General features: G+C 37.0%; 1 pseudogene; it reads right to left on the bottom strand.

The window, feature by feature from the left end:
- Window positions 1-7900: 7900 nt before the first annotated feature.
- LOC134810447 (nucleoporin NUP35-like) overlaps window positions 7901-22797 on the bottom strand; it is a 32654-nt pseudogene continuing 17757 nt past the window's right edge.

Genomic DNA, 22797 nt, shown 5'->3' with positions numbered 1-22797 from the left:
TAAAACTGCAAGCAGATTTATTTATTTTTTCTGGTCTTACATACAGTTGTCTTCCTTTGTTTATCACTTTTTTGAAAAATCAACGTTAGATCTTCCATGATTAAATTTATGACCAAATAGGGATCCAGAATAGTTTTATTGTAATGAATTGTGTTGAAATTCTTTCATTTCTAACAAGACATTTTAAATAACCAAGAGATCACAAGGTTTCACCCCTTATGCTTTATACTGGTGGTGATTCCATTGGATAGCTGCAAATATGGAGGAAAACTTGTTAAACTAAAATTTAAAATATCCAGTTTATCATACAAATAAGTTTATTCAAATAGAATAAAATCAAATTTTTTGTTTCTTAAATCCTTGTAGAGATTCTCTTTCTACAAATATGTTAAGCTCTCTCTGTTATCCGTCCTCTTGAGTAGCTTAAGTACTATTGATTTGCTATAGCCTTCTCCCTAAGTGGCTGCCAGGTATTAAAATGTAAAGCAAAACAAAAATTCAAATAAATCGGATTGAGTACATTCTTCCTTCTTTGGAAAGGGCTAGTGCCTCATTAAATGATTAACACACTTGAAAAAATATATTTAAGTAAATGAGATAATAAACCAAAAGATATTTTCAGTTTCACATTTCCTAGAAATTTATTTCTGGAAATAGATTTATTCCTAGGGGCTCTCTTGGCAACTCAAATTAATTCTAAAATCTCACTTTTCATTTCATCTTACTTCATTTATTCCCCCAATAAACTTCAAGCTACCTAAGATAAGAGACTATGGCTTATTTATCTTTTAATCCATGATGTTTAGCTCAATGCCTGCTATAAATTAAGGGTTCAATAAATATTTATTGAATTATTAAACGTGTCCCTCCTCCTGGGTTGCCAACTTAGTCTCTCAGGCTTTGAAGTTCTGTATGATCTCCGTCTCCTAAATTCTATCAGTTCCCAAATTGTATAGACCCCCAAACAAATAACAGCTTTAAAATACAACTTTTTCTATATTCCCACTACTAGTTCACTGGTTTTTCATTGCTTCTCTCTTATACCAAAGCTAATCGTTCCTGTTTCCTCCATTTTCAATCTCTCTGTTTTCCCATCTCTGCTAAATACTGCTGACAGATAAAATATTCCAGAAGCATAGAACTTACAACATCACTTCCTTAGACGGACATTTTTAAACCTCTTCCATATCTAAAGAATAAACTACAACCTTCTTTGCATTATAGGTACTCTGTAATGTAGTCTTAATCCCTTTTCTGTAAAGGACCTACAGATTGTCTATTATTCTTTCCATTTCTTTGCAATTGTATATAATTCATGTGGCTTGGGGAAGAAGAGAATCAATTTCCTAAGCTTAAGGCTGGCCTTGATATTTTTCTAATACAGCTCAGGTTAATTCCATCCTACCTGGTAACAATTCTTGGTACATTAGTTCCCGTCTTCTGAGATAAATACATGAGAAGTCATTCATTTACCAAAAAAAAATAATAATAATAATAAAAATACAAAAAGGAGCCAAGTTTCAGGAAGATTGAAAATACGCTGTGTAATATAATCACCTTTGCCTTTGGGTGTCTGCAATTCACTGGATAAACTACTGTAGCTCCATTATGACTTGAAGTCTTTTTATCCAAGTTGTTACAACTTACAGATTTTCATAACTCAAACCATGCTTAACTTGATTTGAAACTCAGTGCCTTTATCAGATCCACTCACTCTCACCTTCTGCAGATCTTCAAAGATGTCCAAGACCTTCTCTGTAGCAATGCAACACTTCATGGCATCCTATGCTATTTATGATTATCAATCCACTGCACAAGATCTTTCTCTAGCTTCTTAAATATATCGTGTTGTGCTTGAGAAACATGGTGAATATTTATGGAAACAACAACTCTATCCCAATTTTTAAAATTTTCTCACACATAGCAAAATAACACAGGCAGCAGATGTGTGTGCCAAGCTTATGTGCTTTATATATTGATTACTTTCAATATTTTTTATCACTTCAAAATTTTCCTCTAAATGTACAGGCTTTTTTAGGTCTTATACACTTATATACTTTCTTTGCAGAATTTGTTTTACTTTCTTGGAAGTCATTTTTACTCAACAATTTGAGGAAGATGATATGATAATGCACAATGTGAAAAGTAATCCTAGCTAGGAGATAATTTAATCACAACTGCTCTATTGTATATGCAAATTTATTATAGCAAGTTTTCTGTTCAATTTGAAAATTCTGAGTAAGATGTGTAAGTTATTGCAGTAAATATTTTCATAGTGATAATTTAGAATGTGCTGACTGAGATTATATTATATTATGTATATACTCTTTGGTCCAGTTATATCAAAGTACTTTTTTGCCATTTATTCACCACGCTTTTTTTGTTGTTGTTGGACTTTTTATTTTTATCTTTTTCTTCAAGTTTTAGGTTCAGGGGTACATGTGCAGGATGTGCAGGTTTGTTACACAGGTAAATGTGTGCCATGGTGGTTTGCCGCACAGATCATACCCTCACCTAGGTATTAAATCCAGCATGCATTAGCTATTCTTCTCGATGCTCTCTCTCTTCCCACCCCACCCTCCAATAGGCCCCAGTGTGTGTTGTTCTCCACCATGTGTTCATGTGTTCTCATCATTCAGCTCCCACTTATAAGTGAGAACATGTGGTATTTGGTTTTCTGTTCCCATGTCAGTTTGCTGAAGATAATGGCTTCCAGCTCCATTCATGGCCCTGCAAAGGCATGATCTTATTCCTTTTCAAGGCTGCATAGTATTCCACGGTGTATATGTACCACAGTTTCTTTATCCAGTCTATCATTGATGGGCATTTAGGTTGATTCCACGTCCTTGATATTGTGAATAGTGCTGCAATGAACATATGTGTGCATCTATCTTTATACTAGAATGATTTATATTCCTCTGGGTATATACCCGGTAATGGGGTTGCTGGGTTGAATGGTATTTCTTTTTTCAGGTCTTTGAGAAATCATTACACTGATTTCTACATTGGCTGAGATAATTTACCCTGCAACCAACAGTGTATAAGCTTTCCTTTCTCTCTGCATCCCTGCCAGAATCTGTTATTTTTTGACTTTTAATAATGGCCATTCTGACTGATGTTAGATGGTATCTGATTGTGGTTTTGATTTGCGTTTCTCTAATGATTAGTGATACTGAGCTTTTTTTCATATGATTGTTGGCTGCATGTATGTTTTCTTTTGAAAAGGGCCTGCTCAATTCCTTTGTCCACTTTTTAATGGGGTTGTTTGTTTTTTTCTTGTAAATTTGTTTAAGTTCCCTATAGATGCTGGATATTAGACCTTTATTGGATGCATAGTTTGCAAAAATGTTTTCCCATTCTGTAGTTTGTATATTCACTCTATTCATGGTTTTCTTTGCTGTGCAGAATCTCTTTAGTGTAATTATGTCCCATTTGTCAGTTTTTGCTTTTGTTGCAATTGCTTTTGGCATTTTCCTCATGAAATCTTTGCCTGTGCCTAAGTCCTGACTGGTATTGCCTAGATTTTCTTCCAAGGTTTTTATAGTTCTGGGTTTCACATTTAAGTCTTTACTCCATCTTGACTTAATTGTTGTATATGGTATTTACCATGTTCTTAACTGTATCCATCACTTGGAATCTCTCTTTCTGAAGTCTCCTCCCTGTTATGTTTCAGAGGTTGAAAATGCACTGATTTTGATGATGTAGGTCATGCACCATTTGCAGTGTTGAATTTCATTTCCTACCAATCAGAAGAGAACACATTTATCTGAATTCCCCTGGCTTCTTCATTCATTAATTCGACAAATATTATCAAGTTTCTATTATGTGCAAACACTAGTGTAGACACTGGCAATAGAATTGTGAAAAAAAAATGGACTAAAACATTTTCCCTTATGCCGCTTATATTCTACTAAGAGACATAAGCAGTAGTGTACTGAAGTTAGCTCCCACTCGCTCCCAAGAGTTGATTGTGAGTGTGTCTTTTCAGCTCTGCATTCAGTGACATCATGTTGGTAGCTTGAAACTAGTCATAGCTCGAGTATCTACAACATGGAATTCAGCAAATGCTGTAAATCAACTTTGTCTTTTCCTCTAGAAAGCCAGTTTACAAGCACACCTAAGTCCAAATAAAAGATTATATCTATATCTGTGTGTGTGTGAGTGTGTGTGTGTGTGTGTGTGTATATATATATATATATATATGATGAGAGTTGATATAGTATAATAGATAGTGATACCTACCTAGGAGAAAATTGAAACAGGGAAGAGGATGAGATGTAGGGCGGCAGTTTAAATTTTAGATGAGGTAGTCAGGGAAGGCCTTGCTGAGTAAGATAACAGTCTAATGATATGAGGGAGCACGCTGTATGAAGCATTTTTGGGCAGGGGCCTTCATAAGTAAGAGGACTCTGAGATAATAACTTGTCTGCTGTTCTTGGAAGACAGTGAGAAGCACATTAAGATTGGAGCAGAGAGGGAGTAGTTGGAGGGTTAAAGAAAAGGTTAGAGACATTAATGGGGCACAGAGGTTCATTCATGTAGGGTCTTGTAGGTCATAGTAGGATAGTAAGAAATTTTCTCTCTTCTCTGAGTGACTTGTGAAACTACTGCAATGATTTTCAGCAGAGAAATGGCATGCTATGTCTACTGTGTGAAAAACAGATTGACATGAAGCAAAAACAGGAGCAAAAGGACCAGTAAGAAGGGCATTGCAAGTTTCAGGTGAGATACCATGGTTGCTTGGACCAAGCTGGCAGGCGTGCTGATGGAAGAATGGGTCTATTTTAAAATATATTTTGACTGTGAAGTGGAAAAAAAAGAAAAATTATTTCAAAGGTTTGGGGCTGAGCAACTGGAGGGATGAGTTGGAAAAGATTTTAAGAACAACACATATTGCAGGGAGGGTGGAAGTCTCAGCAGTATTGGGAACTCAATTTTGGACATGTTAAATGCGATATGCAAAAGCCTCGTTGGAGTGAGTTCAAGAGAAAATTGGAGGAAAAAATATTGTTGCAGCAAGCACAGTTAATTCTTCTGAGAAATTTTGCTGGAAAGGGAGCAGAAAAGTAAAGAGATAGCTACGGGGGATGTGAGTAAAAAAGAGGGCACTTTTCTAAGACAGGAGAAATAAGAACATACTTGGTGCTTATGGAAAAATCCAATAGAAAGGGAAACACTGATGTTACTGGAGAGTCAGGAGGGAATTGCTCAAGAGATATCCTCAGGCAGATAAGAAGGGATGGACAACTGGGCAAAAATGAAGGGATTGACCATAAATAGGAGCCAGGAGAGTTCATTAATAGTAACAGGAGAAAGGTAGAATATGGGAGCACTGATACTCGGTGGGTAGATACGAAGGTAATTACTTGAGGGAATTATCTTCCGATTGCTTCTTTTTTCTATCAGAAATAGAAATTATGGTCATGAGCTGAGAATAAAGAGGATGGAAATTGTTCAAGGACAGAGGTAAAAGTCTAAAATAGCCATCTAGGACCATGAAAGCCCATGTGGTTCATGCACTGTAGTGTTTTCATGGGCAGCAGTGAGGCACCTCTTGGTTTAATGATCATAAATTTGAAGTGAGATCAGTTAGTGAGGCTCTGTTTATGGTGTTTATCACCATTCCTGTGCAACTGTGTGGATGTGGGCAGAAAGTAGGTGGGTATGGTAACACTGGGGAAAAATTTCCTGTGTGAAAGTTCCAGAATTCAGCATTTCATCTTAAAGCAATAATCAATTTCAGAAAGGCTTTTCAAGAGGGGATATGGTGCATTTAGAGATGGATATGATAAGTAGATCCTTCTTAAAATAGGGACCAGGGTGAATGTTCTGATCACGCGGAAAAATAATTATGCTGATTACAGGATCTTTTTACAGCAGTTATTTTACCTCTGATGCATTCTAAGCAGTTACTTTGTTCTTCTGCTTTTGGATTTTCACAGATATTTTTTCTTTTTATTTGGCTTTATCTCAATTCATTACTTTTTGCTTATATTTCACAAAACCAGAGGGTGATTTAATATGGTGTAATGTATTTCAATGGTGCTATGATTCAGTGATAGTATTTTGTTCTTATAGCTCTATGTTACATTCCATTGAGATGGACTTACCTCAAAATAATGTTTGCACAAACAGAAGATTGTGACTTTAGGTCTTATTCACTGCCACTCAATAAAAAATTCCATATTTTGTTTATAGAAACAGTACGTATTCAAATACAAAATAGGCATTCATTTAAATTACAAGTCATTTTGAATACAACAATTTTAGCTTTTCAGGGCCTTTTTATATTGTATTATTTAAAATTCAGAAATACCACTTCAAATTAGCACAAGTGACAGGGCATTTAGCTGAGCAATATTTTCAGACAGATCTCCACGTGCAATTATTTAAGACAAACCAACGATCCAATTATTCTTCCTTTACCTCATATGGATGTGCCAAAAATAGTTTGCTCTCAGAAATAAATTTACAATCATCTATTGTTTTTTAAATTAGAACAATTCATCATTTAACAAATCATAGGTTTTCCTTTATGTAATGGTTGCTTACTATCGTTACTCAGAAGTAGTCTTCATTCTATGATCTGAATGTTTGTATCCCTCCAATATTCATATGTTGAAAAATCCCTCTTAAATGGAATTAGTATCTTTACAAAAGAGGCCCAAGAGAGCTTATTCATCCCTTCCACAGTGTGGAAGACATTCTCTATGAAGCAGAAAAACCTCTCACCAGACACCAAATCTGCTGGTACCTTGTTGGCTTTCCCAGCCTGCAGAACTGTGAGCAATAACTTTCTGTTACTGATAAATTACCTAGTGTAAGGTATTTTGTTACGGCAGCCTAAATGAACCAAAACACCCCTGGGACTTGAATCATCAAGAAAATCTTTAGAGGTTAAAAATGTTCTGCTTTGTTGTTTTCTATATATTTCTGCAATATTTAGAACCTAGTATGTTCAAATATCTGAAATATGGGACATAAAAATTAGACCGATGTCAAAATACATCAAAATTTTATGGGAGAGAGATGCACTCCCAGAAACAACCGAGGAGAATAAACCAAGAGGCCAAGGGAGTGAAATGCAGACTGCAGATGAGGTTTAGAATTAGAATGTTGGTGTCCAGTGAGGGAGGATGTTTAAAATTCCGTCATGTAAGCAAAATTATCTCAGCACTTATTCCAAGCTCAATGGAAATCCTCCCTGTATCTAGTCTCAATGTTATATATTTTTGTTCCATTATTAATTAGATTATTTTGGACCCTATGTAATTTAATTTCAACAAACCCTAAACAGACAAAATAGCCCTAGGAGAAAAAAACATAATAAAGTCTAAGGCAACTCACCTAAGTCCACGTGCCTTTCAGTTGACAAATTTAAATTGGAATATTCTCAATACATTCGTATCATTGGAAATTGGAATCTTTTCTGGATGAAATTTATGTAAACATTACTCTCCATACTGATCCCAGTGCTCTTGGCCTTTCGCTATTTCAGTCCAACACCCGATGCAAAAGTGATTTTCTTTAAGTACAAATCTGATTTTGTCACTTTCAGCTCAAAATTCTGCAACAAATTCCTTAGGAAACTTCCAAGTTTGTTAAAATAATATCAAAAGACCCTTAAATGAGGTGCCTTTTTAAACTTCCCAGCCTCATTTCTTGTATGCTTCTTGCATAATTCATGCGTAATTCATGCCGTCTTCCATCTGTGGCCTTTTGCATTTGGCACCACCTCTCCATCATTCCACAGTAGAATACTTTTTGCCCAATCTTACCCCACCATCATTACTACTGCTACTACTACTACCACTACCACACACATACACACACCACACACACACACCACACACACACACACACACACACACACCACACACACACACACACACACACAGAGTCAGGATAACTTCTCATTTTATTAATGACTCAACATCTCTCAGAAACCTTTCCTGACCTCCCAATTTGGGTTTGACTCCACACTCCAAATGTGTTCTCATTGTGTCTATTCATCCGCTTTTTCACTATACGATACTAGAAATGCCATTTTATGCATCTTTTTTCTTTACTAGATTTCAACTTAATGATTATCATGGTCACGTAGTGTTGCTTGTCCATTGTTGTTTTCCCAGTGTTTATCACAGTACCTGAAAAAAAACAGGCATTTTACTGATTGAATTAAAGAATGAGTATTTTCTGTACCACATTTCAGACACTATAATGATAAGTTTAAAAATAAATCAGACTCCAGATATTCATTCAAGAATCCTATTGTCCATTAAGAGAGATAAAACTTGTACATGAATATTAGTAACATAAGATAGAAGGAAGGGTCACAAGGGGAGACCTCTACTATACCGTTAGCAGTGGTCAAGGTCATGCCCATGTGCTTGGAAACGATTTTCCCTCAAGGAGCATACAGGGCTTTTTCAGCAGAAGTGCAGAGTGAACTGATATGCTTAGGGTAGAATCACCTCTTTTCAGACTTTGTTTGTGGATGTCTAGAGAATGCCTGATGGCAGGAGCAAGATTCCTCTTCTGCAGCCATGATTTCTCCATCTGCAAAAGTCATACGTGAGTCTCAGAATTCTATATGGCCCTGGAAACACCCGAACCCCTTTACCTCAATACTCACAGCCTTTCCAAAACTATCTTCCTTAGACCATTGTAATCATCTGTAATAGGGTAATTTACCACTATCTCTAATGAGACAACTGTCTTCCTTAGACCATCTGTATTATTTCAAATACCCCCTGTTCCTCCATATTTTACACACCACAAACAGCCAGAACTACTATTATCCTTCATTCCCAGGCTTTGATTCCCACTTAGCTCTATACTTTTTTTTTCTGACTTTATATTCTATACTCTCCATTCTCTGAAAACTTTCCATTGAGCCCTCTATAACTTTTGCAAGTCAACAGCCAAATCCCCTATTTTGAGCACTTTTATCTGATTGATCCCTTCATCTTCTTGATATAAGGAAAACTTGACACTTCTCAATGTTTTCTTTCCCTGAGTTCAATTGAAAGGATTTGATGAGCACCACATCCTCCTTTATACCATGACAGTTTCCTTCCTGCCAGAAAGCTAAACTTTAAGCTAAGATTACATACTTTACTTTTATGACTAACAGTGCACATTTTAAAGTAACAATTTCTGCATTACTTAGGATAGGTTAGAATGTGCTGCGGCAACAAACAATTCCCAAACACTAGTGGCTTTATAAAACAATGGTTTATTTCTCTCCTGTTCTTCGTATCTATTGAGAGTCAGCTGGAGGCTCTGCTCTGCTATCCTTACTCAGGAATGAAGGATGATGGAGAATCAACTATCTGAATGTGACTAATTGCTAAGGAAGTGGGAAGTGAACATAGTGGATCGCATGCTGGCACCTAAAATCTTCATCCTTGGTAGTGACACAAAACAATTCCACACATAAATCATTGGCTACAGCAACTCACAAAGCTATATTTAACTTCACAAGGGCAGGTACATGAAATTCTGTCATGTCCCAGAAAGAGAGGAACAAACAATAACCTCAAGAAGTCTGAGAAGCACCAATAGCCACCATAATACATATATTACAGTACACGGGTAACTAAATGGAAGTTAACTGTACTCTATGTTTCATTTCAATTTCTACCTGAGATTCCTTTTGAAAAATATTATGATGATGAATTCTATCCCCAAAATTCTTTATAAAACCAAAACACAAATAAAAAGGAAGAACAGCCATTTGACCCTACTGGTCTATAAAGCATTCAAGTTTGCCACCTAAGAGCATGGTTTTATGTTTAAGAATGATATTTGACCATTAACAAAGGTTAATTATCTGTTTCTTTGAAAGGAAATAACTTGAATTCATATGTCATTTCTAGAAAATGAATTTTCCAGTTTATGTTTTTTAAAAATTTTCATTTGGTCCTCTTTCCTCTCTCCTGAAGAAATTTTATTACTTTTATGCTTATATTCAGTATGTCATATGTACCTAAAAGGCAGCTTCCTGTGTTTCCATTTTCATATTTAGATAAAAATCTCAAGCTATTTATATGTTAAATTTATTTATACATGATACATGTTTGGAATATATATTAAGCAATTTGTTATAGTTCTCCTTTCTTATTTATGCATTTTGTTTTTTGGAATTAGTCAATTTAAGTAATTTTCTTCTAGTTATATATGAATGTTGCAAAAAAAGTCACCATGTTCTTGAATAAAAACCTTTCAAAGATGGCACGATAAAGATATAAACAGGCTTTAGAGTTTGCATTTTCATCTAAATATAAGTAAATGCAATAAATTTTGACATGAATGTAAATTATTTCCTTTAACTTTGATTTAATGCATTTTCTTTCCAAAAATAAACTGGAGAAAATAGGTACCCTAAGTTTGTTGTTAAAGATTCCTTACATAATCATTATTCATATAATGTCTCTGGAAGAACAAAAATTTACTAAGAGCACACCAAGGCTTTTCATCAAATATGAGAATATTATTCAACATAATGAATATTATTCATCCCACACATCATACTTATTGACACATCAAGCACATATTGACTCTCAACTATTTGGGGCCTTGTGGCCTGTATTGGTCTATTTGGACGGCCATAACAAAATAGGTTTCAGTTTCTGGTGAGGGCTCTTCCCTGGCTTGCAGACAGCTACCTTGTATCCTCATAAGGCCTTTCCCCTGTGCCTGTTCATGGAGGGAGGGAGAGAGAGAGGAAGGGGGAAAAGAGTAGAAAGGAGGAGGGGGAGGGGGAGAAGAGCAGAGGAGAAGGTGAAGAAGGAGAGGGAAGAGGGAGTTCTTTCACCTCTTATAAATTCAATAATCCAATCATAAGGGCCCCACCCTCATGACCTAATCTAACCAGAATTTCCTCCCAAAAGCCATCTCCAAATACCATCCATTAGGAATTAGGGCATATTAATTTTGGGGGGTTGCAAAGACTCAGTCCATAATATAGCCACAAAATTTTAAAAAGAGGGAAATGGGCTTGTTCAATTATATCTTTGTTTATCCACTCCATGAAAACATTCATTCATTCTACAAATATATCCCTCTGATACATTCTATAATTGGTGAGGGAGTCAACAGAATAAGAAATGCAAATGAGTAAATGTTATGGTATATTAGAAGGTGATGCATACTATAGAGATAAATAAGTCTAAGAGAGGGAGTTAGGCAAGGCAATAGGAGGGTCATCTTGAATGGAGGGTCTGCAATCCATAGGTCATTGACTCATCTCTAAGTTTGTTGTTAAAGATTCCTTACATAATCATTATTCATGTAATGTCTCTCACAGAACAAAAATTTACTAGAGCTCACCGAGGCTTTTCATCAAATATGAGAATATTATTCAACATATTATTCATCCCACACATCACACATATTGTATTATTTCACTCCTAACCCGCATTATATCTATATTTAAAATAAATATTGTATTCTTCCACTCTCAACCTGCATTGTATCTATATTTAAGCCATTATGAGATTTTTCTTTTTGAAATGACTTGGTTCACAGTAAAGTCTTACTTTAGAGGAAAACTATATCATAAAGGAAAAGGAAAACACTAGCATTAATTTTTCAGTAGTCAAAAAAATTATTTATAACAAACTTACATAGTAAACTGCTGGTATTGTTTTAGTTGCTAAACGACTATGCTCAGGCTTGTAATCTACATAGCAAAATGGGAAATAATAACGTCAGGTTCTGTAGGGGAAGAACATAAAAAACTTTTACTTAAATCATGAAATGCCTAATATGGTGACAGAGGGTAGGACTTTGATAAATTATAAATGGGTAACATGTTATTGAAAACAGAATTTAAGCAGTTTTTATATCCTAACTACCAGACCCATATTCTCCTTTTACATCTGTGAGCCGCTCCTTTTTTTACTTCCCTTCTTGATAATTATATTGTGAATACAGTTTAAGCAAATAGAGTTGAGGTACCACCATACTCCACAGGTCACAGATGAATTTCAAATTTGGTCTTTGGGAAAATACAACCAGAAGAGACCTGTTCCAAAATTATTTTGAATAAGAACTTTATCATATAATATACATATATATGTGTGTGTGTGTGTGTGTGTATAATATACTAATCTGTCACTGCACATATTCTCTGTCACATCCTTTCACTCTCTTTCCCTTTTTCCATTCAAAAAATTTGAGCTTGGATCTGCTGACTTCATCAACAACCTTTTTTACAATTTCATTTTTTTTATGGTAAAGATTCTGTAAGCTTCAGAAATGACAGCTATTAAATTACAGCTCCTTAATTCAATCCACCCTTTGCTCTTTCCTTAAAATGTATCTTCACTAGAGCCCCTCTGCCCGGCCAGCCGCCCCGTCCGGGAGGGAGGTGGGGGGGTCAGCCCCCTAACCGGCCAGCCGCCCCGTCTGGGAGGTGAGGGGCGCCTCTGCCCGGCCGCCCCTACTGGGAAGTGAGGAGCCCCTCTGCCCGGCCACCACCCCGTCTGGGAGGTGTGCCCAACAGCTCATTGAGAACGGGCCAGGATGACAATGGCGGCTTTGTGGAATAGAAAGGCAGGAAAGGTGGGGAAAAGATTGAGAAATCGGATGGTTGCCGTGTCTGTGTAGAAAGAAGTAGACATAGGAGACTTTTCATTTTGTTCTGTACTAAGAAAAATTCTTCTGCCTTGGGATCCTGTTGATCTGTGACCTTACCCCCAACCCTGTGCTCTCTGAAACATGTGCTGTGTCCACTCAGGGTTAAATGGATTAAGGGCGGTGCAAGATGTGCTTTGTTAAACAGATGCTTGAAGGCAGCATGCTCGTTAAGAGTCATCACCACTCCCTAATCTCAAGTAACCAGGGACACAAACACTGCGGAAGGCCGCAGGGTCCTCTGCCTAGGAAAACCAGAGACCTTTGTTCACTTGTTTATCTGCTGACCTTCCCTCCACTATTGTCCCATGACCCTGCCAAATCCCCCTCTGTGAGAAACACCCAAGAATTATCAAAAAAAAAAAAATTTAAAAAAAAATGTATCTTCACTGATGAGTCACACTCTCCTATTCCTTTCAACCCATTAATCATTACATCATTTCTATTATGTAGTTGTGTGTGCTTCCTTCATTTAGTTGCTGGAAGAAGCATCATATAAAGTTAGTGAATTTCTGTTGGAAATAGTAACTTGGATTATATCTATTTTTAATATAATTTTGGGATATTTTATCTTATTATGCTATTACACCCAATGAGAATGCATAAACTATTTTAACCCGTCACCCAAAGTAACTATAATCTTGAAAACTTTTATTTACACAGCATCTCTTGGCTAAGCATTCACACAAACTTCAGAATTAGACTTTAAACACAATATACAGAAAAGATAACACTGCAATAGTAATGAGAAAAATATATATTTTGTTGGGCTGAATTAATTTTTTTGTGAGATTGTTTTAAATAACATGTCAAGTTTTTCACTAAAGATAAAATGGATTGTTTAAAATTAGTGCTCAAGGAAGCTGGATAATAGACATTGGCATATGCTGTTGTTGGAAAAAAAAATCTGGTGTGTTTTCAGCTTCAGTTCAGATTAGATGGAAAAAGTAAACAATATCAATAAATCGTTTTCATTTCTTCCAAATAGATTATGTTCTTGATTGTGGCAATATCAAGAAATTGTTTTTATTTCTTCCAAATAGAAGATATTCTTGATTGTAGGTCCACTAACTAATGTGTCTTCTTTGTGCCTGTATCTTGTCCCTATATTTTGTTAAAATATCCTCTAATTCAATTTGCTTTGTAAATTAATTCTTGGTTAACAGAAAATCAATTAAAGTAGACGTATGTTGTCTTTGCTTTAAAGTGACATTCTTTTCATTTATTATAAATACAAAGATAAGGGCATTCAATAAACTTGGCAATAAAAATTTTGATGGTATGGGAAACTTCAAGGTAAGATGTGGTGATTAGATAGGTTACTTTGTCTTCCTTGTTGATAAATATTTGGACATTGAGCCTGGCCTTCTGGATGAGAGGATTAAAACTAGATAGGGCTGAAGAAGAAAAAAACCTTAGCTTTGGTTATTTAATGTTTGCCTTGTGGTAAACTGGTTTGAAACATAGGATTGGGAATCAAAGTTTTCATTGATTAAAATTATGGTTCTGGCCGGGCGTGGTGGCTCACGTCTGTAATCCCAGCACTTTGGGAGGCCAAGGCAGGCGGATCACGAGGTCAGGAGATCGAGACCATCCTGGCTAACATGGTGAAACCTGTCTCTACTAAAAATACAATACAATAAAATAAAATAAAATAATAAAAAATAAATAAAAAAATTAGCCGGGCGTGGTGGCAGGTGCCTGTAGTCCCAGCTACTCAGAAGGCTGAGGCAGGAGAATGGCGTGAACTCGGGAGGCAGAGATTGCGGTGAGCCGAGATCACACCACTGCACTCCAGCCTGGGCGACAGAGCAAGACTCTGTCTTAAAAATAAATAAATAAGTAAATAAATTAATTAATTAATTAAATTAAATTATGGTTCAACCAGTAAAATGTAAGGTGGCTTGGGCAATGTATCTAACCTGCTGGTACTTCAATATCCTTATCTGTGAAGTGGTAATTCTAATGCATAACTTACACAGCTTAAATGGAGTATAGCATACTGTGGATATTTTAGGGAAAGATAGAACTGTAGCATGTAGGTAAGTTAAGTACAAGGCAGAGACTGGAGATGTATGTGAGATGGAAATAATAAAGTATCTCGTTTACCAAGGTGGAAATATGGGTTTTATCTGATTTTTTTTTACCACCCATTGATATATATTATTAATAGGAGTATTATGATCATTTGACATTTTAGGAAATGTCCTTTAACAATTGATGGCAGTGATCTAGAGGACCAATGATCTGAAATTGAATCTCATGGCAATGAAAATAGAGAAAAAGATGGAATTATAAAATATACAATACAAGAAGTGATTTGGGGTAGAACTTGCACATGCAGCTTTTGTAATTAAATATGCTAGATTGTTTTCCAGTTTGGCCATCTAATACCTGTTGGTCATTGGGTGTCTCTCTTTTCAATCCCATTTTCCTTGTGTGTATAATGTAGATATTAATAACATTTTCTTCATAGGAATAGGGTAACCATGAAATGAGATTATGCATTTATAATGCTTTACACAATGTCTGGCACTTATAATTGTGCACTATAGTGTGAATTAATTATTGCTATTGTTATCGATAGAATTGCTAGCACTGTATCTTCTGTAGGAGGTAAGAGAGGGAGGAGGTTAGGAAAACATATTTATGACATCAACAGTTATGTTGAGGATGACATAAAACATAGCAACCATTTATCTTTGTTTACTCATAATTTCCATATTTCTCTAACACTTGTGTGTGACACTATGAACAACAAACATTTATTCCATATATTTTATTAGCATAATAGGCACTAGAAACCATGCTATGACTATGTACAGTGTACACTGGATACAAAACCAAGTAGACACTGCCTCTGTTCTGAAGGAGCAGATGCGCGAAAAGCAAATAGGTGTTATTCTTGTCATACCCGCAATATGAGAGGAGTAGACGCTTGGTTTTTTTTTCCTATGAAAGTAGCCATAGTTAAATTTAAGTAGTGAAAGTTCTGTTGTTTAATGAGTATATCCATTTTTCACTGGCTAGGATAAGGGATTAATATGACAGTATAAATTATCCCTATGATTGAAAATAGAAATGCCAATTCCTTCCACAAAAATTGACCATTAGGTTAAATCTTAATAACAAGCCATAAGCTCATACAATACTGATTTTTAAAAAAATCTAGAGCAATGAACTCAGTACAGATGCAATAACCCTATCCATCTAAGTCCTTAAGAGAATTTCAGAACGAAGAGAAATTCACATTCCTTCTGCAACCACACTACCTAGGAAAATTGTTTCACAATAAATGATCTCACAAGAATTTCATAATGATGAACATATGATGAGTCTTTTAAAATTCTGTAGGCTATTCAGTGTTTAACATTAGAGCGAGAGAAAAATCCCAGGAGCAAACAAAAATGTAGAGAATGCCTATCCTTTCTGATCACAGAAAGAAGAAAATGGGAAATGTCCACCCTCTGAAAACACATGAAGAATAATCTTTTTGTGTGTATTTCTAATTATTTCCATGGGACAAATGCTGCGAGTTGGATTTTAAAGGTACATTTATGACTTACAATCTTTAGAAATATTTTGCTAAATTATACCCCCCAGCAGCTTCTCTTCCCACACTCAAAAATTCTGGGTCATCTTTCTTTTGATGTTTGCATACGAGGAAATAATGATGTTTCACCGGCATTTGATGAGGTGCACAGAGCTGAGGTCCAAAACACAGCACTAATGGTGAGCTCTTGTGTCCAGGCCTGTGATGGCCCTAGTACCTAAGGTGCTGGCACCTGCTGCAGTGTTAGTCATATGATGGAAGGCACAGATCCTTAGGAAGGCCTGGCTCTCTACAGGGCTGAGGTGGTACCCAGGGCATGGGCCGCACAGTGAGTACTTGGCTCTGGGGCCCCACGTGCAATGGTTCTGATGTCTAAGACGGCAGCAGGCCCAGTGCTACCACACAGCCTGGGTCTGTACTGGGGTTACTTAGAGCAGCTGGGACTCCTGACACGTAAGAGGTTGGGAGAGGTGGTAGCTCCTTTCTCAAAGCAGGTCAACAGCAGCTGGTCCTGGAGCATGAGGGGTGTGCAGTCAAGTTTCCCTCTCAGGTTCCCTGGTGGGAATGGCTGTTGGTTACCTCAGTGGCAAGAGATGCCACTCTACTGAGCAGACTGCTGGGAACATGGTGGCTGCTGCCATGTGGCTGATACTGATAGCCTCGCCTTTCTCCATTGCTCCTGGTGTCTCAGGCATGTCAATCTTATCAGCAATCCTTTCCATGTGGAAATTCTCTTTTAAAAAAAAATTTTTTTTCACTGTGTTTTTGTAGATTCTTTAATCAGCCCTTGAGCCCACTCCACGCTATTTTGGTTTGTGAATAGCTGTCTATGTGTATGTGTATACATACATATGCATGTGTCTATGTATATGTATATGTGTGGGGGGGAGGATAAAGGGATAAAGACTGGTATCTCCTACTCTGCTATCTTGCATTCATATTTCTAAATACAGTCATGCACTGGGGATATGCTCCGAAGAAATGAGTCATTGGCCGGGCGCGGTGGCTCATGCCTGTAATCCCAGCACTTTTGGAGGCCGAGGCGGGCAGATCATGGGGTCAGGAGATCGAGAACATCCTGGCTAACATGGTGAAACCCTGTCTCTACTAAAAAATACAAAAAAAATTAGCCAGGCATGATGGTGGGCGCCTATAGTCCCAGCTACTCGGGAGGCTGAGGCACGAGAATGGCATGAACCCGGGAGGCGGAGCTTGCAGTGAGCCGAGTTCGCACCACTGCACTCCAGCCTGGAGGACAGAGCGAGACTCCGTCACACACAAAAAAAGAAAAAAAAAAGAAATGAGTCATTAAGCAACTCCCTCCTTGTCCAAACACTATAGACAGCACTTACGCAAACCTAGATGGTATAGGCTACTACACACCTATTCTATATGCTATATGGTATAGTCTATTGCTCCTAGGCTACAGACCTGTACAGCATGCTACCATACTGAATTCTGTAGACAATTGTAATACAATGGTATGTATTTGTGTATTTAAACATTGCTAGCCATAGAAAAGGTACAGCAAAAATATGATATAAAAGATAAAAAATGTGCACCTGTGTAGGGCACTTACCGTGAGTGGAGCCTGCAGGACGGGAAGTTGCACTGGGAGAATCAATGAATGAGTGGTGAGAGCATGTGAAAGCCTAGGACTACTGACCTGCACTACTGTAGATTTTATAAACACTGTACACTTGAGCTATGCTAAATTCATTTTTTAGAAATTTATTTCTTTAATAATAAATTAACCTTAGCTTATTGTAAGTTTTTTACTTCATAAACTTTTTAATATTTAAAAAAATTTAACTCTTATTGTAATAACACTTAGCTTAAAACACATACACATTGTACAGCTGTAAATTTTTTTCTTTATATTCTTATTCTATAAGTATTTTATATTTTTTAAGTTTTTAAAAAAACATTTTTGTTAAAAAGCAAGATATTCACTCATTAGCCTAGGCCTACACAGGGTCAGGATGATCAATATCACTGTCTTCCACCCCATATCTTGTGCCACTGGAGAATTTTCAGGGGCAATAACATGCATAGATCTGTCATCTCCTATGATAACAATGCCTTCCTCTAGAATACCTCCTGAAGAACCAGCCTGTGGCTGGTTTACAGTTAACTTTGTTTTTTGTAAGTATAAAGAATACACTCTAAAATAATGATAAAAATATAGTAAATGCATAAACTAGTAAAATAGTTGTTAATTGTCATTATCAAGTAATATGTACTGTACTGTAATTGTGTGTGGTATACTTTTATAGGATTGACAGTGCAGTACATGAGTAATGCATTGTGCTACAAACTTTAAAAAGCTATGACACCAGGCAATTTGAATTTTTTAGATCCATTATCATCTTTTGAGACCACCATGATATATGTGGTCCATCATTGACTGAAATATTGTTATGCAAAGCATGACTGTATTAGGCATTATATATATATATATATGTATGTATGTATATATAACATGTTTCACATTCTGGGATACATGCACAGAACATGCAGGTTTGTTACATAGGTACACATGCCCTGGTGGTTTGCTGCACCCATCAACCCGTCATCTACATTGGGTATTTCTCCTAATGCTATCCCTCCCTGAGCCCCCCACACCCTGGGCTCCAGTGTGTGATGTTCCCCTTTCTGTGTCCATGTGTTCTTTTTGTTCAATTCCCACTTATGAGTGAGAACATCCAGTGTTTGGTTTTCTGTTCTTGTGTTAGTTTGCTGAGAATGATGTTTTCCAGCTTCATCCATGTCGCTGTAAAGGACATGAACTAATCCTTTTTCTACGGCTGTGTATTCCATGGTGTATATGTGCCACATTTTCTTTATCTGTCTGTCATTGATCGGCATTTGGATTGGTTCCAAGTCTTTGCTATTGTGAACAGTGCTGCAATAAACATATGTGTGCATGTGTCTTTATAGTAGAATGATTTATAATCCTTTAGGTATATACCCAGTAATGGGATTGCTGGCTCAAATGGTATTTCTGGTTCTAGATCTTTGAGGAATTGCTACACTGCCTTCCACAATGGTTGAACTAATTTACACTCCCACCAACAATGTAAAAGCGTTCCTACTTTTCCACATCATTGCCAGCATCTGTTGTTTCCTGACTTTTTAATGATCACCATTCTAACTGGCATGAGATGGTATCTCATCGTGGTTTTGAGTTGCATTTCTCTAATGACCAGTGATGATGAGCTTCTTTTCATATGTTTGTTGGCCACATAAATGTCTTCTTTTGAGAAGTGTCTGTTCATATCCTTCTCCCACTTTTTGATGAGGTTGTTTTTTTTTAATTTTTTTTCCTGTAAATTTGTTTAAGTTATTTGTAGATTCTGGATATTAGCCCTTTGTCAGATGGCTAGATTGCAAAAAATTTCTCCCATTCTGTAGGTTGCCTGTTCACTCTCACGGTAGTTTATTTTGCTGTGCAAAAGCTCTTTAGTTTAATTAGATCCTATTTGTCAATTTTGGTTTTTGTTGCCATTGCTTTTGGTGTTTTAGTCATGAAGTCTTTGCTGATGCCTATGTCCTGAATGGTATTGTATTAGGCTATTTTAGTGGTGCTTTTTTTTTTTTTTTTTTTTTTAGTGTGTACTGGCTCTCTGATATGGTAGCTGAGGATCTGGCATTCTTTTACCACGCTCTTATTTCTGCTTCTTCCATCTTTCTAATTACATTGTAATGTTTGGTTAAATCAAAAGTCAATGTTTATATTGCTATGAGACTATAAGTATTATTCACCGTTAAATGATGTAAAAAAATTGTATTTCCTTTCTCATGGAACTTTTTTTCCTGATGATAATTTCTTAAGATTTTTCTTCTCTTAGCTTTTCCATGTAGTAGTATCACTCTTTCCCCTCATATAGCCCAACATGACTGGAAAATGCTCAAGCACATCAGCCTTTGGTTTTCCCTCCCTCTCACTCCCTCCATCCCTCCCTCCTCTTCTTCCTTCTCTCTTTCTTCCTTTCTTTTTCTTCTTCCTCCCTGTCACTTTTCCTCCTTCTTCCTCTTTCTTTTACTTCTCAGAGCACGTCCTTATTCTAGTTCCAATTGGAATTTCTTACTCTTCAGGACTTGAAAACGTATTTTTTCCTTTGACCTCTCTTTGTTTAACTGATGTACACCTTCCAGTAGGTTCCTAAGAGAAGTCATCATGGTAGATAAATTGTTTTACCTTGAATGTCTGAAACCACTTTTTCCTGCTCTCACAGTTGATTAGTAATTTGGAAATCATTTTCCTTCCACCTCTCAAAAGCTTTAGCTCACTGGTCCTGGGCTCCAATAAATTGCTGTTGAAAAGTGTAAACCTCACTCCTGCCTGAATAGTTTCTGCTATGTGCCTCTCGGGATTTCTGTATTTCAAACTCCCTCACTTTTAATCAGAATTTCCACTCTGCTTGAAAATAGCTCTGTTTTCCCTCCAGCTAAGGTATTTACCAATCTTCCAACTATTTTCTGTTTGAAAAAGTTGTTGAAATATGTCTTCTGTAATGAGAAATCTGACTCCATTGTTCTACGTCTGCTGGTAGCTTTTGAGCCTCATCCCCTCTTCTTTCCCTGCTGTCTACACACAGGCAAGCTGCTAAATAGGCCTGGGTGCTCCCTTCTCAGGTGCTATGAGGAGATATAAACCACAGAGTCCCAGCCCATACGTGTGGGAATCCTCAACCTGTTACCTCACCTTAACCACAACAAAAACTCAGGCCTGACTTCCTTCTTTGTTCTCTCAAACCACTTCAGACCTGCTTGAGAGGCCTGTCCTGCTTTCCCTAGAGACCTTAATTATGTAAGTCATAAACTTTTCATACCCTCTTGGTGTCAGCATGTGGTGTGATTAGTCTCAATATCCAAACCAAACCTGGAGTGGGGCTCCCTCCCACTTTTGCAGAGTGACCATAACATTTACTACTCTGTCCTATTCCCTTTGTCTTTATAAGATATTAACTTTTTAATGCTCTGTTGCATTTTCGTGGGATGTGTGGAGAGAAAGTGAATAAAAGACTATTATATTTATCCAGAAATCTTACCATCATTTCCTTTAGCATCTCAAACTCCAATCATTAGTCATACTGGATTTTCATGTCTCCTTTTTCTGTATACCCAAGCTTTGTTGATTTTTTTCTTTCTTGATATCTGTCTGTTCTTATTTCTGCACAGATACTTTAAATATTACAATTTGCTTGTTTATTAACACAATTTAAAAATGGAATTCTTTCTGCTTCAGCTTCAGCTGAGGTCTAAGGCCAAAAACAAAACAATAGGTGGTTTCTTCTATATTCTTACATGAGTGGTTAGAATAATTATATAGGGATTTCCGAGGGGGTGGTTCAAAAACGGGTTTTATACTATGAAAGTATGTAAAAGGGTTGATTTTGAAGAGGTGGTCTGTTGTCATTTAAAAATGGACCCCATCCAACTGGGCTTCATGCGGCAACCTTGAGAGCTGAATGGAAGGATGCCTGCAGAGTGCTGTCTGGTGCAGAGCTGAGGGGGGCAGGTAAGCAGCTGGAGGGTGGGATGGCTTTGCCCTCATTTAGGTAGTCACAGTTAGTAGTTCTCAGTGGGAGGGTCTCTGAGAAACCTATGAAAGCACAACATGATAAAAGCATTCAGCATTTGGACACCTGCCAGGGTACATTAGCATCAGAATATAACTGCTAGCAAGTAAAACTGTCTCTACCCCTTATGTCTCTTCCAGCTGGCCAGTTTTATTATGTATCCAGCATTTTGTGGGGCCTTTTAAAGTGGCTCCTATGCTGGCTCCCTCCCACAGGGTCCCCATCCAATCCAGAGGAAACACATACCTCTGGGGAGCTTGTGGGGGCAGGAGGGTAGGCAGGGAGCAGTTTGATGTAACAGTGGTCACCTCTGTGAACCCTCCTGCCTGGCAGATAATCCAGTCAGAGCCTTTCACTCTCTCCTTCAATATTAAGTCAAAACCAGCCTTTTTGCCCCATCAAGCTTCTTGGGACACATATCAAGCAGTCAGAATCATGTCCTAAAGCCCCTCTCACTCAGCGTGAAGTTTTGGGGAAGAGTTCCTGCTCTGTGATCAAGGAGAGAAAGATGCTTAAGCAATCCAAATTATTTCTCAAAATAACTCCCTCCCTTGGTGCCTAAAATGCCTTTCTCCTGACTTCACCTGGTCTGTGACAGGAAGCCTACCTTTATGGGGCAGATTTTTAAGTGATTGTTAGTCCAGTTTCTGACCTCAAGCATTTGATACTATTGAAATAGGTTAATGATCACAAAACTGATTTTTGAGACACCACTTTGGTAGTGTTTGCATAATGGTATACTATATTATATCTCATTTCAAAACATGGGGGTACTTGCTACTTATTATATTCTCAGCACTTAGGACTTTATTAGAATTAAACCAGAAAAAGTCTAATTTTATCAGTGTTACGTTGGTTCATTGATTTATCTATGTCTATCTTACAGCTTAGAGGCAACTTGGAGTTCATATGACTTAAAAGTAGGCAAGAAAGAGGGGGAAAAAATTCAGTAGAGATAGAACACTTGAGCAACAAATGAAGGTAATATCAAAATATATCCTATAAAAACCTATATAG

This window comes from Pan troglodytes, chromosome 6 (assembly GCF_028858775.2).
Source record: "Pan troglodytes isolate AG18354 chromosome 6, NHGRI_mPanTro3-v2.0_pri, whole genome shotgun sequence".
NCBI classification, from domain to species: domain Eukaryota; kingdom Metazoa; phylum Chordata; class Mammalia; order Primates; family Hominidae; genus Pan; species Pan troglodytes.
This window is presented reverse-complemented; position numbering and strand designations above follow the sequence as displayed.